General features: G+C 37.5%; 1 protein-coding gene across 5 annotated transcripts in view; it reads left to right on the forward strand.

Moving 5' to 3' along the window:
• The first annotated feature begins 12,239 nt into the window (after window positions 1-12,239).
• ptprfb (protein tyrosine phosphatase receptor type Fb) overlaps window positions 12,240-18,954 on the forward strand; it is a 151,903-nt gene continuing 145,188 nt past the window's right edge. For all 5 annotated transcript variants that reach the window (XM_079818541.1, XM_079818542.1, XM_079818544.1 and 2 more), the window contains exon 1: window positions 12,240-12,614. The gene's annotated coding sequence lies outside the window, so the exon portion shown is untranslated. The remainder of the gene's footprint in view (window positions 12,615-18,954) is intronic.

Below are 18,954 nucleotides of genomic sequence, written 5' to 3' on the forward strand. Positions count from 1 at the left end.
ACGTTCACAAATATACATGATTTTTCCTAACAATATCTAATGCATCTTCTCACCAATGCATGCCACTACATAAATGTGTCCAATTATAGGCTTTGTTGAAGCACCAAACCTGCAAATTACAACAAATGGTGTGATTCTAGGGAGGAGTGACTTCCTAATAGCGCTTTTCCACTGCATGGTAACGCTTGAAATGGCTTGGTACGGTACGGCTCAGCTTAGCTTGCTCTGCTTTTTCACTGCGTGGTACGACTCGGTTTGGCACGGATCATGATCGTTGTAATTGTGCCGCCTCTACTTCTCGGCATGTGAATGTTTTTAACTACAAGACGAAGAAGTTTGTTTCAAAGGAGGCTGATGGTAGCAAAACAAAATACTGCTAAAAACGAGAGTCTAAGGCACTCGTACAACAAAGCGCAGATGACGACATCACTTTATTTGCTCGACGGCGCACAAGGGTAAACTAATCTTGTATTTAGCAATGTGTTTAGGGTCTCAATCGCTATATCACTGTCACAAAAGCATATAATGGTAGTGACGATTCTCTCTGAAAAATCCGTGATCTGCAGTGTTTACACGTCATTTTTTAGTATCAGTACGGCACGCTTGGAACCTCAACCGAGGTGGTACTATTTAAGCGAACCGTACCGAGCCGTACCGAACCACACTATGCAGTGGAAAAGTGCCAAAAAGTGAGCCGTACCGTACTATACCATGAAGTGGAAATGCGACAAAGCGAGCCGTACCAAACTGTACAGAGCTGTACCGAACTCTACCATGCAGTGGAAAAGCGCCATAAGAGATCTCAGTCCTCTGTCATCACTGCTGCAGGACTCTTAAGTAGTGCATGTAATGTGTGTGAATGTGAAAAATTACTTGGCCACATGAAAGTGAGTGACCTGACACTTGTCCAAAATTCCTAAATTCCATCAGAATAAAGTCTCTTATTATCTTTCCATCCAACCGAGCAGTTTGAGGGGCTGTTCACACAGGGTTTTTTCTTTCATTCTGTTGGCATTTTTTATAAATTGTTGGGTTGATTTTTGTGCACATCTTTGTTTGTTCTGTCGCATACAGTATCCCAGTTTTGTTTACTTCTCATGTCATTTAATTGTATTTTTAAGATGTGTCAAGTTACCTTTTTATCACATCTCAAGATATCCTGATTTGCTCAATTCTGTTGTCTGGATGATTTTGAACAAACAACATGCCTGTGTACAACCCCAATGCAAAATAAATATTAAAAAAATACAAATTAATTCATTACTAAAATTAAACAAACATTATGTAATAATCATTTATAACAATATATTTATACTACCATTCAAAGATTTGGGTCAGTAAGATTTTTTCTTTTTAAATAAATTAATACTTGGCAACACAATTATCGACATTATAATGTTACAAAAGATTATAATGTTACATGTTTTATACACACATATTAAGCATCTCAACTGTTTTCAAAATGAATAATAATAATAGATATTTCTTAAATATGAAATCAGCATATTAGAATGATTTATGAAGGATCATCTGACACTGAAAGCTATAGTAATGATGCTGAAAATTCAGCTTTTCGTCACAGGAATAAGTTTTGATCAAATTAACGCAGTTATCATTTTCACGTCCTGCCTCACGTTGTTTAATTAGCAAATGCATTTGCGCCCATGTGCGCACCGGTCTGAAAACAAGATGTGTTCAGGCTCATTGTTGGCGCGTTTCTATTTTGAGGCAACTGAAAACACTGCGCCATTGACCAAGAAAGACCTGGTCAAAAGTGCAGTGTTTTTTGTGTTATTTAAAGGGCGCGTTAGTAATATGCACCTATAGGCGGATCCACAACGCATGTACACTCTGCTTATTACTAGGGGTGCACCGATCCGATATTAGGATCGGATATCGGCCGCGATACTGACAAAATAGCTGGATCGGGGATCGGAAAAATTAACAGATCCACAAGCCGATCCAGGTGTTTTTTTCCGTCGCAGCAGAACCTACGTCATTCATCAGCTTCACGTGTGTCGCATGCTAGAAGAGACTCGGCTGTGTGGAGGAGATATTTCACGCTTGCCACGCCAACTAGTTCGTCGCTGTTTCGAGGGTATTACTGCAAAGTCAGGGTCTTTCCTGGATTGACATTTTTTTGACGGCCAAAGCCTAATTTGATGAGTTATTGTGATTTACGAGTGATGTAGAACAGATGCTGCGCTTGTGACTGAGTGACAGAGAGACCGATCTGAGAGCTCCTCCCCCGCGCGCGCTCTCTGGGTCTTCAAAATAATCAGTGTTCGCTCTCATATTTCACATATTAATCCAAATCAAAAGCTCGGAAGACCGAAACCATGTTGCACGTGACACATTCGGACAATTTTGTCCTTGAATTATCACTGGGTGTGAATTGCGCTCAAAAAACATTGACTCTTCTCTGACCAGCTGACATAAAGCATACTTTCAATAAGCGGGAGACAAATTATATCCAGTTATGAAGTGTTTTCTGTGTGTTGACATCTTTCGCGATGTTCTAACAGACGGGATTCGCACACAACGCGTCTGCTAATGTCCGATTCGTGACCTAATGACTCCTTTGAACCGAATCATTTTAACGACTGGCCAGAACAACTGATCTGTCCAACACTGAACTCATGAACTCAGTTTATTAATTTACTCAGAACGCAACTGAAATGAGAACACAAGTGTGCTTACCCATTTTAGCAAGAGTGGGTAGTAAGAATTATTTTTAATTATCAACAGTATTTCATCTTATTTCTGTTGACAATGTGTAGTAAAATAAATAGGCCTAGCCTACAATCATTTAATCTGGAGTGAGGTGAAACCAGAACAAAGTTGTTATTAGCTAGCTGAAAATTTGTATTAAATTGCATATGGTAGAAAATTAGACTATTTGTTAATTTGTAATGCTACTTTTTAATATTGATATGATTATATACCAAAACAATTATCTGTAGTGTAAAAAATGTTTGGTAACTGTCAGATTACTATTGTATGTTTGACCAATACACTGTTTTTTGTTTCCACTGCTACATTTTATTTATTTAAAGAAGTTAGATTACATTCTATTTTAGATTTGAATGCACAATTGTTTTTTAAATAAATAAGAATTCAACACCTTACATACATCTGTTATTTTGTCTTAGTTATGTTTAGTTAGTAAAGTCTGGTGCCTTTAGTCTCTTCAAGGAAGGTATAAGGTGGAAGATATACAGTTTATTATTAATTCAACAATATATCGGATCGGTATCGGGTATCGACAGATACACAAAGCCCAGGCATCGGTATCGGTATCGGTATCGGGACTGAAAAAGTCGGATCGGTGCACCCCTACTTATTACACACACAGGGACGCACAGCAGTGCACAAACATTTTTAAATCTTAAAAATAAAAGGAAAATTTTTTTTTAAAAAAAATTAAAATAAAATTCCTCTCTGGAGAAGCATTCAGTCTTTCCGCTCGCAAATTCCGCCATGCGAATAGCGAATCCGCCATGGCGCGGGAATGGGAGATGAAACTTTACGCCTTTTAGGTTTATCGCACGTTACGCCCAAAACACACCCAATGCTCATTAAGAGACTAGGTACAACCCTTTTGGACCATGCGCCATTTTTCCTGACGTTAAACTTGCAAAAGTGGATTGGGACACGCCCTAAGTGCACCGGCGCTGTGCGATTAGATCGTTAAAATAGGGCCCATAATGTTTGTTAATGACTAATTGAAATGAAGTATTACCAATATATTTTTGGTGGTGGTGATTGGTGGCTGCTTATATTTAAAATCACTCAAAGTTAGCTGAAAATATTAACCAGATTATCGAATATTGTCAATTCTGCTTGGTTATGTAAAATATAAAACATCTATGTAATACATACCGTGATGTAAAATGACTTTTATTCTTATCGCCCATATCAAGTCAATTCTGAAGTAATTCAGTATTCAGTTTTGAAATGCTAGCTTATGCAAATGTATGCTGTAATGACACATTATGTTACAGTTAACTGAACTTTGACTGTGCCCCTAATTTTAACTTGGAGACAGGAATGCTTCTAAAAAAGATTTTTAACGTAGAGCCCTGCTGTGAAGTCGATCTGAAAACCGTGCTCTGCCTTGCCTCGGCTGCCTCGGGTTTCTGCTCTTTGGTTTGCTTTTGCCTCCAGTTGCTCGCCCGTGGAGGAGAATTTCTTCCCTTTGAAGCCCCCCGCACCACCTCTCTCCCCCCCTCGTCGCTCTTCGTGGCGAGTCTGGCCTTTGAAGAGTAGGAGGACGAGAGGGCTGCAGCGTTTTCAAAGTGCCTGATGTCGGTTCATTTCCCCATTTTAATTGGGCTATCTAAATGCATCCCTGGTTTGTCAATACCCGCCGGGGTCCCAGATAAAAATGATTTGTCTGCCGCATTCAGTGGCACGCTCTGCCTCTCCCCTCAGAGAATGCGGCCCGTGAGATGTCCGGATTAATGTAATAAAGAATGTGAGTTGTTTATAATTTTTTAATAGCAACGGAAAACAGCGGTGTAGTTCTGCTCTCTTATATTGCGTTCACACTGACTGCAGTTTTATTGCTAGTAGGCCTGTAGTACTGCTGTTGGATGCCCTAACGTGATTGGTGGACTAAAATATGATCACGAATGAGGTGTATTGCTGGTAAAATTCATTTTATATATTATCAAATGAACAGGATAACTATTAATGGATGATGAAGATAGAATGAGTTTCTGATTTATTATTTTGCTGTATGTTAGGCAAATCAGATAAAACAGTAAAATTACGCTCAATAAAATGAACGTCTCATTGCCTTCATTTAATTATAGTATCTCACAGGAGAACTACACTATCTTCACTGCGTTTGAGAACTGCTGCATCACGCCATTGATTATTTGCATAATTCAATTTTGTCTAACACTAAAATCACTAAATGATACTTGATATTTGATATTTAATAGTGCTGTCAATCGATTAAAAAAATACTGGATTAATCAAAATTTTTTTCTGTGGTTAATTGCGATTTAAAACACTTATGTTCTGAATATAATTTATAATGTAATAATTTCACAGTTAATCTCCAAATTAATGTAGAAAAAACATAAATACAGTATATTTTAAATACTTGTTTAATGGAATCTTTTTATGAATGAAGGCCAGTATCACTGATAATACAGCTACTGATGTCTCGATGAAAATTACCCCCCCCCCCCATTTTAAACATTACAGTGTAATTGAAATCTATCAATTTTTTATTTATTTATTAGGCTTCAAAAGATATAACAACTTTTAACTTGTGAACTTAAAAAAATCCTCACATAAACCCATAATAAATGTCATATTTACCTGTGCCCCTCTGTCTAACAGGAAATATACATAAATTGAATAAAGTTATCAAACAGTATGCACTGCATAAATTATAAATTAAATATAGATTAATGTATTAACTAACAATGAGCAATACATTTGTTATATGTTAGTTAATAAAAATGCAGCTGTTCATTGTGAGTTCATGTTAGTCACAGTGCATTAACTAATGTTAACAAATACAACTTTTGATTTTAATAATGTATTAGTAAATGTTGAAATTTAACATTAACTAAGATTATAAATGCAAAAGTATTGTTCATTGTTAGTTTGTTAACTAAATTAGTTAACTAATGACATTTTATTGTAAAGTCTTTCCATATGTTTGTTTAGGAAAAGAGGATTGAATATTAATATCAGCCATTTATCAGTTATAAGCCATAACATTAAAAATAATAGTATTTGCCAAAAGTTTAATACCAGTGCATCGCTTAACATACTCCTACAACAACATATATCATATATCTTGTTAATAATTTATTAGTACAGTTGATGTTTAACCAGTGTATTATTTTGGAATAATAATAGTTATTATTATGGTTTTAATTCTTTAAATTATTTAAATGTTCTCTTCTGTTTGGAGAGCTATTATTTCTAATTCTTTAAATTATTTTAATTTTCTCTTCTTTTTGGAGAGCTGTTAAATGTGTGAAATGCTTTTTTTTCACTGCAGGTGTGCTGGCAGTTGATTCCTCACCTCAGAAAATGTTCTCATCCTTGTGATGCTATCAACCAATCAGCATCATGATGTCATTGTCATGTGAGAAATCACTCTGGCGCTCCACGATATTTACAGGTCAGGTGATTGGCTCAAAAAGTACAGTGTTGCCATGAGCAAAGATGGTGTATTTCAAAGCATGTAGTATTTGCATTCTTCAGAATATCAGTTGATACACGACGTGTTGTTCGTTTGCATATCCAGACGCGGGTCTCTTTTATTTTTTTTACACCAACCTTACAGCCGCATTCATCACAAAGTGCACAGAATTGAAAGTACTGAAGGTGGCCTTGCTGAACTCCTACTTACTCGGACACACAAAAACACACACAAGGTCAGTTTACCAAGCACAGAGTCTTATCTTCTGTGTGCTGTTTTTTTCTCACCTCTTGTCACTAAGTGCGTCAGTGCCTTTCACTCCGCTTGAAGCTCCATTATCTTTAACCGCCCAGCGAGTGAGTGCCGCTCCCTCCCTAAGACCCCGTATCTACATTCAGATGTAGCAGGACAATGTGGAGGTGTTCAATATTGATGGAGCGCCTTGCATACAGAGTGGAGGAGGTGTGATGTTACTGAAGGTTTAGTCTCCTCACCAGACCGAATCTCTGTGGATTCAGTCGCTGTATGTGCGTATGCAGCCGTCTCACAGCTGTGCGCGCTTAAACAGGTGCTTCCCAACTGTTGTTTACAGTGACACACCTGAGGCACTGAGAAAGGGGGATGAATTTAAACAAGAAGATCATTCTGACCTGCAGCCTGCCCAGGATTGCTTCACTTTAACAATCGGACTCGACCTGGTCTGTAAGCATATGTTCCCTGAAGATTACTGCAAACGCTTCACCATCGTGACCAGATTCATAAAAATATTGTTTATAAGAGATGAGTCGGTATAGCAAAATTCATACATCATAGTCATTTTATATCACAGTAATGGTATACAACACAAGGCAGTTGTTTTTCCTGGAAATGAAATGAAATACTTTTAACGAGATTCTTATATATGATGGACAAAAATGTTAGGTCTTACACTTTCATAGACGGACGGACGGATGGACGGATAGATAGGTAGATGGATAGATGGACAGACAAATTCTCTATCTATAATATTTTACTGTAGACATAATGATTTGCTAATTATTCTGGACTGTCAATTCCACCTTACTCCAAAAAAATCCCACCTACAAGGACCAATTGACAGGCTAGCATTTTCATTTGAGTTTTGGCATGGTGGGAGTGCGGTGATAAGAAAGTGAAATGGCTAACGGAAGCTTTGCTCTTGCTTTTCTTTGAGTGTGACGGGGTCATACCTGTTGGGACATTAAAAATGTCATGTCAAATGGAACTCACTTTCCATTTTAAATTTGGCAGACATTGCATATTCTTGTACACACAAATGCAAGGGCTTGCAATTGCCTTTCATTTCATCATTCACACAAATTATGCATGCACAAATAGGACCTGCACATGCAAATTTTGTTAGGCATTGTTACATTATATTTTAGTGTTCAACGTAACTATATACAATCAGTCTACAACAGATGATACTCATGTTGTGATTCGAGACATAATGATCCAGTATAAATGCGCTTATGATGAGCACCAGTGTTGGGGAAAGTAACTTTTAAAAGTAATGTACTTTTATATAACAACATTGGATTACTCTTTAAAAAAGTCACTTAATTGCGATAGTTACTTTTTATGGAAAGTAATGTTACATTACTTTTTCTCACATGGGCTTGCTTGCTTGTTTTATATTAAAGGGGGGTCTAATGCTATTTCATGCATTCTGACTTATTTACACTGTTAAAGAGTTGGTTTCTCATGCTAAACATGGCCAAAATTTCAAAAACGGGTTGGACGTATGACAGAGTATTTCCGTACCAAATACACTCCTTCAGGATTCAAACTTTTAGTACACAATGCAACTACAGAAGAGTCAAGTTTTATATAGGAGAAATAGCGAAACTCTTTGGTCATTTTTTTAGCAAGATGCTAACGGTCTAATCAGATTCAATGATCTATGCTAAGCTATGCTAAAAGTGCTACCGCCAGACCCGCTGTCATGAGAAATCCTGTCCCCCTGTGAAATAGTGTTCGCTTAGGACCCAACGTGGTAGCTGTTTTAAATGCCTGATCAATACAGATATATACAGTACAGATAAACTTAACAGAAATCGATTCAGAATATAATACAATAATTCATAATACATGGTTCTGGACAAGCTGAATTCATTATCATACTAAGTACACACAAACAACATTTATTTGAAATATGTAATTGATTGCTATAATGGGAGCAATAACATGCCTAACATATTGTAAATGATAAACTTAAGTAACAATACCAATACAAAATCATAACATAGTAATGTACCTTTAATGTAAATAATAAAGAATAAAAAAAAAACACTAATATACAGAACAGGTGCACAAAATAAATACAACAGGATTTTTTTTTAAAGGTCCCGTTTTTCGTGGGGTTTTTTAAGCTTTGATTGTGTTTACAGTGTGCAATATAACATGTGTTCATGTTTCGCGTGTAAAAAAACACAATTTACTTATCTGTATACTGCTGTTTTCACTGTCCTCAAAACGGCTTGAAAGATTTCCCTGTTCTATGAAGTCCCTCCTTCAGAAATACGTAACGAGTTCTGATTGTGCCAGCGGTTGCCGTGTTGTGATTCGACAGCAGCTTAGGGCACGCAGAGCGCACGTTACCGGAAAGGTCACGCCTCTCACCTTAACGGGGATGCATGCGCTCAATGATCTCTAAGTACAGCGTCCCTGGGAAAGCCAAACAAAGGTGACTTGACTCCGGGATGAAAATAACAGCGTCTCGACGACATGGCAACAAACAAACTATACGAACGCAACCGAACGCAACACTTCCTATTCTCCACGCGGGAGCAACAAGACCACGCCCCCTTTTTCGCGTGTTCTTGTGGGCGGAGGTTAGTCGACATACTGCTCTACTGACGTAATTAAAGCAGGAAATACCAGGATGTAGTCCAAACCGGCCGTTCGCTGTAGGCTTTGAAAGGGAACTTCTGTTAAATAAAATATCTCGCTTGGCATTGAACTTTGAGCTTTATATTTTTACAGGTATTATAAATGCTCTAACAGCAACATTACACACTAACTAAAGTTTGAAAAATGAGATCACGAAGAACAGGACCTTTAAATTGTATAAACATTAAAGCGGGGCTAGGGCTTTTAAGATGTAGGGTAAGTGCAACCGTGGTGTATGAACTAAGCTAATCGGGTAGCTGTATGCTATACTTGCTTCTACAATTTAAACGACAAAAATCAAAACGTGATTTTGTAAGAATTGTAATCAGGCTCTGAACAGATTACCCATTAAAAGTTCTTTCAGCCAATAGAATCGCTCTGGGGTCCTAAGTGGACACTATTTCACAGGGCGACAGGATTTCTCATGACACCGGAGATCGGCTCAATGGATTCGAAAACGGTAAAACTCAACTGTTTAATTCTAGGGGAGTTGGAAAATTGGCCTTTTTTTAAAAAATAGTGGCGTGTTCCTTTAAGATGTCTGTTTTAGAACAGTCTTTGATGTCTCCCATGGGAAGGTTTGGACTTTTGGAGAAAAAGGTTAGATCATTATTGTTCAGTCTAGTTGAATACATGAATACATGGTTTGTTTTGTTGTTTAGTGCTTCATTTGGTCAGAACTATGACCAGTACATACAATAGAGCTGGGCAATGATCCCCAAAGCGTATCTCATGCAAGCTTCCTTAAAAAGCACAATTGTGTTGCCCTGTTGGTAGAGCTTGAACTCATCTGAACGCTTGAATTGTGGTTAAGTTGTCAGTAAATTGATTTGAATTACAGGGAGAGCGCTGGTGGGTATTAAGTAATTGACAGCTGTGCTGGGCTCTCTGTCTGTGCTAACGACTTCAACGTAAAAGCTAAAGCTGTTACAAACGGTCGTCCGCCAAAATTAGCGGCTCACGAGGCAAGGCTGTAGCCCGCGGGCTATTTCAATCGTTCTTTTATTTTGGCATGTGATGGCTGAAAAGCCCCCGGAGAAAGTGGGTCAGGAAGGGCAACAGGTGTGGCGAGGCATTCTTAACCTCTTTCTCCGGTCACCCCACTGTCCGCCCTCTAACCTCGTATGAAGGATGAGTCCTTCAGCTTTCCTTCTGTCGCCACATAGATACAGTGTGACTGGGTTTACTCTGGAGGTGGCACAGCAGAGGGACCATTGTGGATATAAGTGTAATTATGCCCTAGAAAGCAGTCTCTAATGTTCACAACGTCTTTCCTACAGGGGAGCCTGAAACTCTCAGAGCAATAGCTTGTCCTGGTTTCTCATCCCTAGACATTGTTCATGTGGCAGAAGAGAGAGATGCTTGGGAATAGGTCTTTAGGACATCTTTTGAATACAATTTTCCATCACATTTAAACAAATATTTTAAATATATTTTGAAAAATGCCTGTCAAAGCATTCTTTAAAAGTTCTTATTTTGAGTTCTGCAGAAAAAAAAGTATGTCATACAGTTTTGGAATGACATGAGGATGAGTAAATGATGACAGAAATTAATATTTGGTCAACTATCCCTTTAAGCTACTCAGAGATAGCATGTAGGATACAGTCATTTTGAAAGAATGGAAATGTTATTATTGATTTATGTCAAGTCAATATTTAATTTACATGCACAAATGCGTCAGATAAAATTATCTGAGAAATGAAAAAAAGTATGTCGGGTAAAAATAGACTGTGACAGAGTTAGAATATAATAACCTAGTCCTTAAAGTGATGGATAATGATTATTCGTAGCCCAACCTCTGTGTCATTTGTAAACATTATGTGGTAAATTCAATATAGTGTATAGGATGTTTCTCATGCGTTTCATCATTTGTATATGGCATTTTAGTGCTGCATTACCCGTGCAGGGATTAAAAATGTTCCACTGAGGTTCACTGTAATCTAATTAGCATCGCTGTGTCGGATTAGGACATTAAAGGGAGTTCTGTGGTGGAAATCACTGTAGCTCTGTCTTCCGTCCTGGAAACATACAGGTTTAATACTAGAACCATTATATTTCTGGAATAAAGTGGAAACAACCTTTGTTTTGAGTCGTTCTTGTTTGTTTGCCCTTTAACTGCAAAAAAAAAAAATTAACCATTTTCATTCAGAAAGTGCTAGTAAATCTCTCAAAGAATCAGCAAGTAATATTAAATGTAAAATTTTGAAGTAGAAAGACTGAAATAAAACGTAAAACTTACTCAAATAACTTAATTACAACTTTTAAAAAAATCAGTTTTTACTGTGTTTGCTGTTTTCTTTCTTTCTTTCTTTCTTTCTTTCACTCTTTCTTTTTTCGCTTTCTCTTTCTTTAGCTCTTTCATTCTTTCTTTTCTGTTGTTCTTTGGTAGATTGTTCTTTCTTTCACTATTTCAAGTTTGAAGTATTTTGTCTTTTTGCCGTTTTGGTTGTTTGTTTGTACTTTTCTGTTATTTTCTTCCTGTTCTGTTCTTTCTTCTCTGTCATTTGCTTGTTCTTTTGTTCATTCTTTTCTTTCCACATTTTTTTCATTCAATTGTTCTTTCTTTCACCATTTCAATATTTGTTTTGGGTGTTTGTTTGCTCATTTGTTCTTTTCTGTTCTTCACTTTTGTTCTTCCTCTCCTCCGGTCACCCTTTCTTTCTCTCCTTTTCACTTTCTTCTGATTCACTCTTTTGTCCTTTCTTTTGTTAATTTATTCATTCATTAATTTGCTTCTATTCTTCTTTAGCTTTTTTCTTTTCATTCCCAATCTTTTTTCATTTCTGTTTTTTTAAATATATATCTTTCTTTCAATCAGTTCTTAAGTGCATTACTTTTGTTATTTTTTTACATTCATTTTTACATTCACTATAAAACTGTTGACCCAATTTAAAGTTCAGATACACCATTTTATATCCGAATTCTCACCACATGACGTTAAATCAAATCATGATTCCCTCATAATGTGATTAATCATTAACATTTACGTCCCAGCAAGGTTCCTGATGAGTCAGAGAACACACAGGCAAGCACGTACAACCTTTGCACACAGGTGAGTGAAAACAACCCTTCAGTCTTTTTGTCAGGAAAGTACTCAGAGAGTTCTGACATCACACTGGCTCCACCCAGACTGACGGCCACTCACAGCGTTACTCTCACAGTGTGAAGAAGCTTCCCTCAGGAAGGACTGCAATCAACTCTCTCCACAATCAACAAGAGTTTACCACGCCACTGGGGAAACTACTGAAACAAGTTAACATTTATGAACCGTGGATAAAGACAGGACTCGTTTGACGTCAGTTATACACTTACTGGATTGAATAGCAGGAAAAATAGCTCTGTGTTGTCTGTTCTACTTGAAGCCGTTAACAAGGATCTCCCCACCTGGATGATACGTGCGTAAGGATTTGAATATTGTGGCTCTCGCTCTTGGGAATAACAGTCAAGGGAAGAAGAAAGCATTCAGGATTTAAGTAAAGGATTACTACTTCTCACATCTCCTGTGGATATTTTTGTAATTGCGTTGTCATGGGTAAGTTAAATGAACACTTAATGTAATCTAAGTTATGTTGTGCTCTTTTTTTCTCTCTCTTTAAAAAAACAATTAAAATATAATGAATGAAAAGTACATGGTCACTTTCCTTCTCCAACACTGGTGCTTTTTAAAATATACTGGCCTAAAGTGAGTAAGTAATCCCTTAACTTTGTCCTAACTTTAGTTCACTATTGCGTAGGGTTTCTTCAGCTCCTCCCAGAGCACTTTTTCTGTCTCTTTTGTCCTTTTATTGTCACTTGTTAAACCAAAACAATACTTTTATTCTGGTTCTATTGGCTACCTCTTTGGCACATTGCCACTGTCTGGTGAGAGCCCTTCTTTGGCTTTCTTTTTTTAGGGGACTTTGAATAGAGAGCCGTCGAGTGTCCCCTAGCTACCACCAATATAACGTGAGAGACCCTGCTGTGAGACCACATGAAGTCTCAGGCCAAACAACCCGTTTTTCCAGTTGTCTTTATCTCCCTGCGTGATCCTGTCTTGGCTTTCTAGATGGTCTCTGGCCCGGCAAGGTTTTTTTTTCTGTGTGTGTGTGCCAGCTCAGGAGAGACTACACCATTGATTAAAGGTGACAGAAGAAAATTATAGGCTTTGTTGTGAGTTGTAACGTTATGTTGAAACGGCTGTCTCCTTCATAACTCCAGATGTTATTGTAGATGGATGAAAATTGCCTTGTGTCTGCTTGAGATATATTTTATGAATGCTGGGACCATTTCAAACACATCCCTGTGAAATTAATGCGTGTTTGGCTCTTTCACCTATGTGCGGTAGCTCAATACAACGAGCAAAGTGAGGATTGCACAATAGGTTCCTTGCTCAACTTTAGGTGCTGCTTTACCTGGGGAAAAAAGGATCATCCAGTAGCTTCTTTCTCTCTTTCCTTTCTAAAGGTGGAAAGTTGGGAATGGAACAGAGTGTTAAAGATAGCACGTCTGTCTTGCTTTGTTTAGCATGAAAAACTGAGACCTCCTGGGGCTGCGCCTCAGAGAACCGAGAGTTGCTCCCTCAAAGTTGTGCAAAATTTGAACCATTACTCTCTCTTGCGCTTGTTAATCATTCACCGGCACAGGCTTGCAACTCTTACATGGGGCGGGGGTTGAAGAACAGAGCCTGATAAAAGCTTTTTAAAGGAAAAGTTTTTCTGAATCAAAACCACTCTGATTTTTGCATCTACTTGCCCACCTCTGCATAGAGTAAAAAATAGAAAACAGGAGCCCAACGGGATCTTTTGGTCTTATCTGTAGTAGCCGACCCCCTCGTCTGTCACTCTTGACCTCCCACATACAGGCTGGTGACCTGAAATTCTTCTTTTACAACTCCGTCACAGTCGTGTCACCAGCTGCTCTTCTCAGTAGACTGTGGGATCGCAATGAAGAGCGAAGGTCTCAACAAACAGTATGGATAATAATGTTTTAGTGGTGATGTTTTTCGGTTTTCTGAATGCATCAGTTTAAGTTTTGGGTGAAGGATTGTGTAATATCATTTGCTGGTCCCACTGGAAAGTCAAATTATTTTTAAAATGTTTCAGTGCTACTTTGTTGTCTGTATTTATGACATTTAGTTAAACGTATTCATCCTTGTTATTACTGTAACCTAAAACAAATAATGTAAACCGGTTTTCCCAGATGAGTGACATTGAAATATCAGTGAAATAGATTTTCTCCCTCTTTAACTGGTTTATATAAATGTGTGGTGAGTAAAATCTGGCATAAATTTAAAGGAATTCCTTACCATTTTTTTCTCTCTCATCTCTTTAATATTCACTTAAGAGTTTCTTTTTTTTTCCCAATGTTGCGCATTTTCCCTCATGATTTGAGAAAGTCTAGTGGGTAATGTGATGGCATCATCATAATCATTCAGTGAATCTTTGGGAAATGAGGCGACATGAGTGTTTGAGTCCCCAAACAGGGCTCAACAATAAGAATATTTTCTGTTAGCCCGGTTGAGCCAGATCTTACTCGACCTGCCAACATTTTCACTGGCCAACAAAAAATGACCTATTTTATTTTCACTCTTTTTTTTTATGTGTTTGCTTTTTTCATAAATAAATAGTAAATAATATATTGCAAAAATTATATATTTTTAATTTTTAAATTTGCAACAGTTTGAATTTATACAGCTGCTCTTCCTGTCCCGTTTTAGGTGAAAAATTGGATCTATTGAAGACATCCAATAGATTACTTGGGTGCGCTGAAAGAACACCACAGACACCCTGCCTTGCAAACTTGCCTAGCTATAATATATACATGACAGCTATATTTTCAAACAGTTGGCACACAATCCTTTTGCTGTTTTTTTTTATTCCAAATCTTATTTAGACAAAGTCATTATTTCCATTTTAATAAACCTCAACTTATGTCAGCCTGATAATGAATGTTTTGACATCACCACAACTTGCAACAATATTAATCAGTTTACATTTTCAGTGTAATTTTTTTCAGTTAATCAGGAATGAAATGCACAAGATCAAGAAATGTAAAATAGTGACCCGATAGAACCAGTGACTATTCCATCTACTGGCCCGAAATGTTCTCACTGGCCTGTGGCCATCGGCACGTCTTTAATATTGAGCCCTGTCGTACATTATTGTCCCTGGCAGACGTCATGTGAGATTGTACAGTTTTACTCCAGTGATGTGTTCGGACAGGGCTGGAATGGTGCCTGTGTGATCAGAGGGCTGCGTTTGCGTGTGAAAAACATCTCAGCTGTAGTAACACTGACCTCATAGTTTGGCGATTAGCCACACACTCAAGAGCAATATAAGTTCTTATTGATCAAAGAATGTTTTGTTCAAAGATTGTTTCTTTTGTTTGAGTAAAGCTCCTCTCTTTGTCATCGGCACTTCATTGAATAGGGTGTGATTACCTCTATTATTCAAATAATTTCTCTCTGAGAGCCTTGCTGTAATTAGCATTCACAAACATGCATCTCTAACTTTGAGTGCTCACCACTCAAATATCCGTATTTTACGGCTGTTAATATTCATCCAAACAGCAAAAGTCAAATCTGCTATTAAGAGTACAAATTAAATTTTATGACACATTTAATAGTACGAGAGATGGAGTAACCGCACAAATCCTCTTTATTAAAGAGGACATTACCCTGCATACACAGGAACTCATTTCACTTCTAATACATCTTGTTATAACTTATGGATCTGCTGATTGAAACAACCTCCATTTGGCGGACTCTAAATGCATGACTTAAGACTTTAAATAAGAGGTTTGAGTAGACTTCTGAACTGCATGTAATTGACATGTAATTGAAAAATGAAGGCAGAATCGGATCATATGTAGGTTGTCATGTACCTTTTGGTAGGGTTTATTATTCCTTATAAATCTAAAACTTGCTAAAAGTATACTATTGGTAGTTTTTATTTGGTCTCTGATATGAAAAACTGCAGCCAACTGCAATTGCAGCCAAGTCTATTTGTATTTGTAGGTTTGCTGAACAGAATTTTCAGAAGCCTTTTCAAACCCAGCGTCATTATTACAGGTGTAAACAATACTGGTCAAAGCACACACACCTTGCGAGCCACAACTAATAATAGCGAGAGGATAATACCTGTCAGAGCTGTTTGTTCATTTGCTTTATATTACCTTTAGGGTATATGACTCTCTGTTTGTGAACGAGAAAACCATTTCATTTCTTTGCTAGACAATTGAATTCACCCCCAACCCCGCCGTGCAACAGCAATGTCATTAGGTATCAACAGCATTAGTTTTCATGATGAGTGGCTCTTTCCCCTGCTTTAGTCATCCTCCCCGACCCAGACTGCTTTACACAGCAAGATCCACAGAATGTGATGACTTGTTTTGGATATGCGAATGAGAATGAATTCATTTTGTTACCATGATGCTTTTTTTTCTTCTCCCCCCAGTATCTCGGTGTGAATTATATCTCAAGGCAACGACATCTGACAACAAAAACCTCACAACATTTACCTTTACAAACACACTATGCCTCCAGGAATGCAAAATTGTTTCATAATTTAGTAGAGCGTTTTGTGTAAAGGTGCCATACCCGACAGATGGCGTGCACTGGATGAATATACTGGAGAGGATTAATAACTGGATTCCCCAACAATGCAATTCATGATGAACAGTATTGTTGTGTTTTCAGCTCAGTGCCCCCCATGAATCTTATCTTAGCTAAAACATCCCTCACTCAAAAACCAGCGGACGGACTCGGCTTGCTAATGGGATTGCTAATCCTTAGTTTGTTTCCATGTAAATCTTCTCGCTGATGGAGAGCCCCCTGCCCTATAGTAAATAAAAGTGTTTTAGCTAGTTTCTCTGGCAAGCATGAGTAGATGGGGATTGTGAGGAACGCAACTATTATGTAAAGAGAGAGCAAGCATTCTAGGGTTGTGCCGATAAGACGATAGTAACGTGTATCGACCATGGTGTGAGATATCGCCGATGGCTGATGCCTTCGACAATATCATGATAATTAGCTTGTTTTCCCATTAATGTATTAAATTGTTGTTGTTGTTGTTGTTGTTGCTGTTATTAATATAAGAATTAATATTTTTTGCCTTCCTTAATTTCGTAACGACATCACAACATAAACACACATGTGACACCGACAAGCACGTATGAGGAATGAGGACTCCTTAATGAAAATGTTTATTAAAACAGACTACAGTTGTTGTTTGTCAAATATTGCATCCCCACCCCTCTTTACAATAATTTTGTGTATCTGCTATCTCACCGGCTGACTATAGAACAATACGACTATGGAGTATATCGCTCAACACTATAGCATGCTTTACCTTGACACTTTTTATTTAACTTTTTTATCATATCGATCTTGACAAAAAATGATTGCCACGTCATTTACATTTTACCTATGAAAAGTGTAGTAGCTTTTGTAATGCTTTTATTTTAGTTAACTATTTGGTATCATAAGGGGCTTTTGCACCATGTAGTTATAGGAAATCAGTTATAGGAACTAGGGATGCACCGAAATGAAAATTCTTGGCCGAAACCGAAAACCGAAAAAGAGGAAACCAAGGCCCAAAACCGAAACACAGAAAGAAATTATGCCAATTATTAGTACCATTGCATTTATGGCTACTAACTTTACTAAATTCAAGGCATTGCAATTGCATAAATTAATATTAAAGTTTCAAAGAATAAATCAATTACAAATTATGCCAATATTTATTTAGAACAATGCACAGTATAAAATAAAATTCAAACTAAAATGTTTAACTTGACCCCACTCATTTGTACATTAAATAATAATGTACAGGCCTACAGAAAGGTTTTTAAATTAAATGTTCTCTCATAAAAACAAAGTGCATTTAGGTCTATTTTATTTTTTCTCTGTAGGACTACTACAAGAAAGTGCATTCAGAACAGGTGCATTAGGTCTAATAATCAACACTCAAATAACATAGTACGCAAACATGTAAACTTCACATAAGGCAGTTTTTGCAATAACTTCTAAATCTGATTATAAAATAGTTTATCCAATTCGTTGTTGAAATATAATCATTTATACACAGTGTGTCATTTTCATGACAGGTTTATTTAAACATGCATGAAATAATCAAGATATCATAAACAGGTTAAGTAGAATATAATAAATATAACGGCTAATATAGTGCATATATTTAGTGAAAGAGTTGATTTACTCTAGTGAATAAAATTCTGTGGACACTGAATGACTGCCTGAGGTAAATGTGATGCTAAAGTTATAATTTGCATTGTTTAGTTTAAAGCAGTTATATTGACGTCTTTTCGCCGTTGAAACACTGATTGAGCGATTACACCACATGTGATACGTGACAGTAAGTTGTAATGTATACTCAACACACCTTAGATGTTCATTCATGTTTATTCTTAAGGAAGAGATGATCGATCGCGCTCAAAGATGATCGCGTGCGCCGCCGCTTGAACTGTGATGTGATCAGTGAAGACATTAAAGAGCATCAAAACGGCATTTATCGTTTGAATTTCGTGATACATGTTGACCGATGTTGGTGTGGGAACTCGGATTGAAGTGTGTTCCGCGCTTAAAACATGCCCACTGTTAAAGATTGCATTGGGAAACCGTTCGGTTTCACAGTGAAGTCTGGTCCTCTTCTCATCGAGAACATGAGCTCTGGCTGTCAGTGCTTGTGCAAGGAGCAGACGTGGGTGTTTCTCAGATATACTGAAATACGTCCACACCACGGACATGTTGCTTCAGACAAGCACGTGCAGGTCGCGGTTTCTGTTTGCGTCATCACAACATTTCGGCCATATTGTTTCGGTGATAAAAGTCTTTTGGCCGAAAACCGAAAATGCCCTTTTGGGCCATTTTCGGCGGC

This window comes from Gobio gobio (genome assembly GCF_949357685.1).
Source record: "Gobio gobio genome assembly, chromosome: 6".
Classification (NCBI taxonomy): domain Eukaryota; kingdom Metazoa; phylum Chordata; class Actinopteri; order Cypriniformes; family Gobionidae; genus Gobio; species Gobio gobio.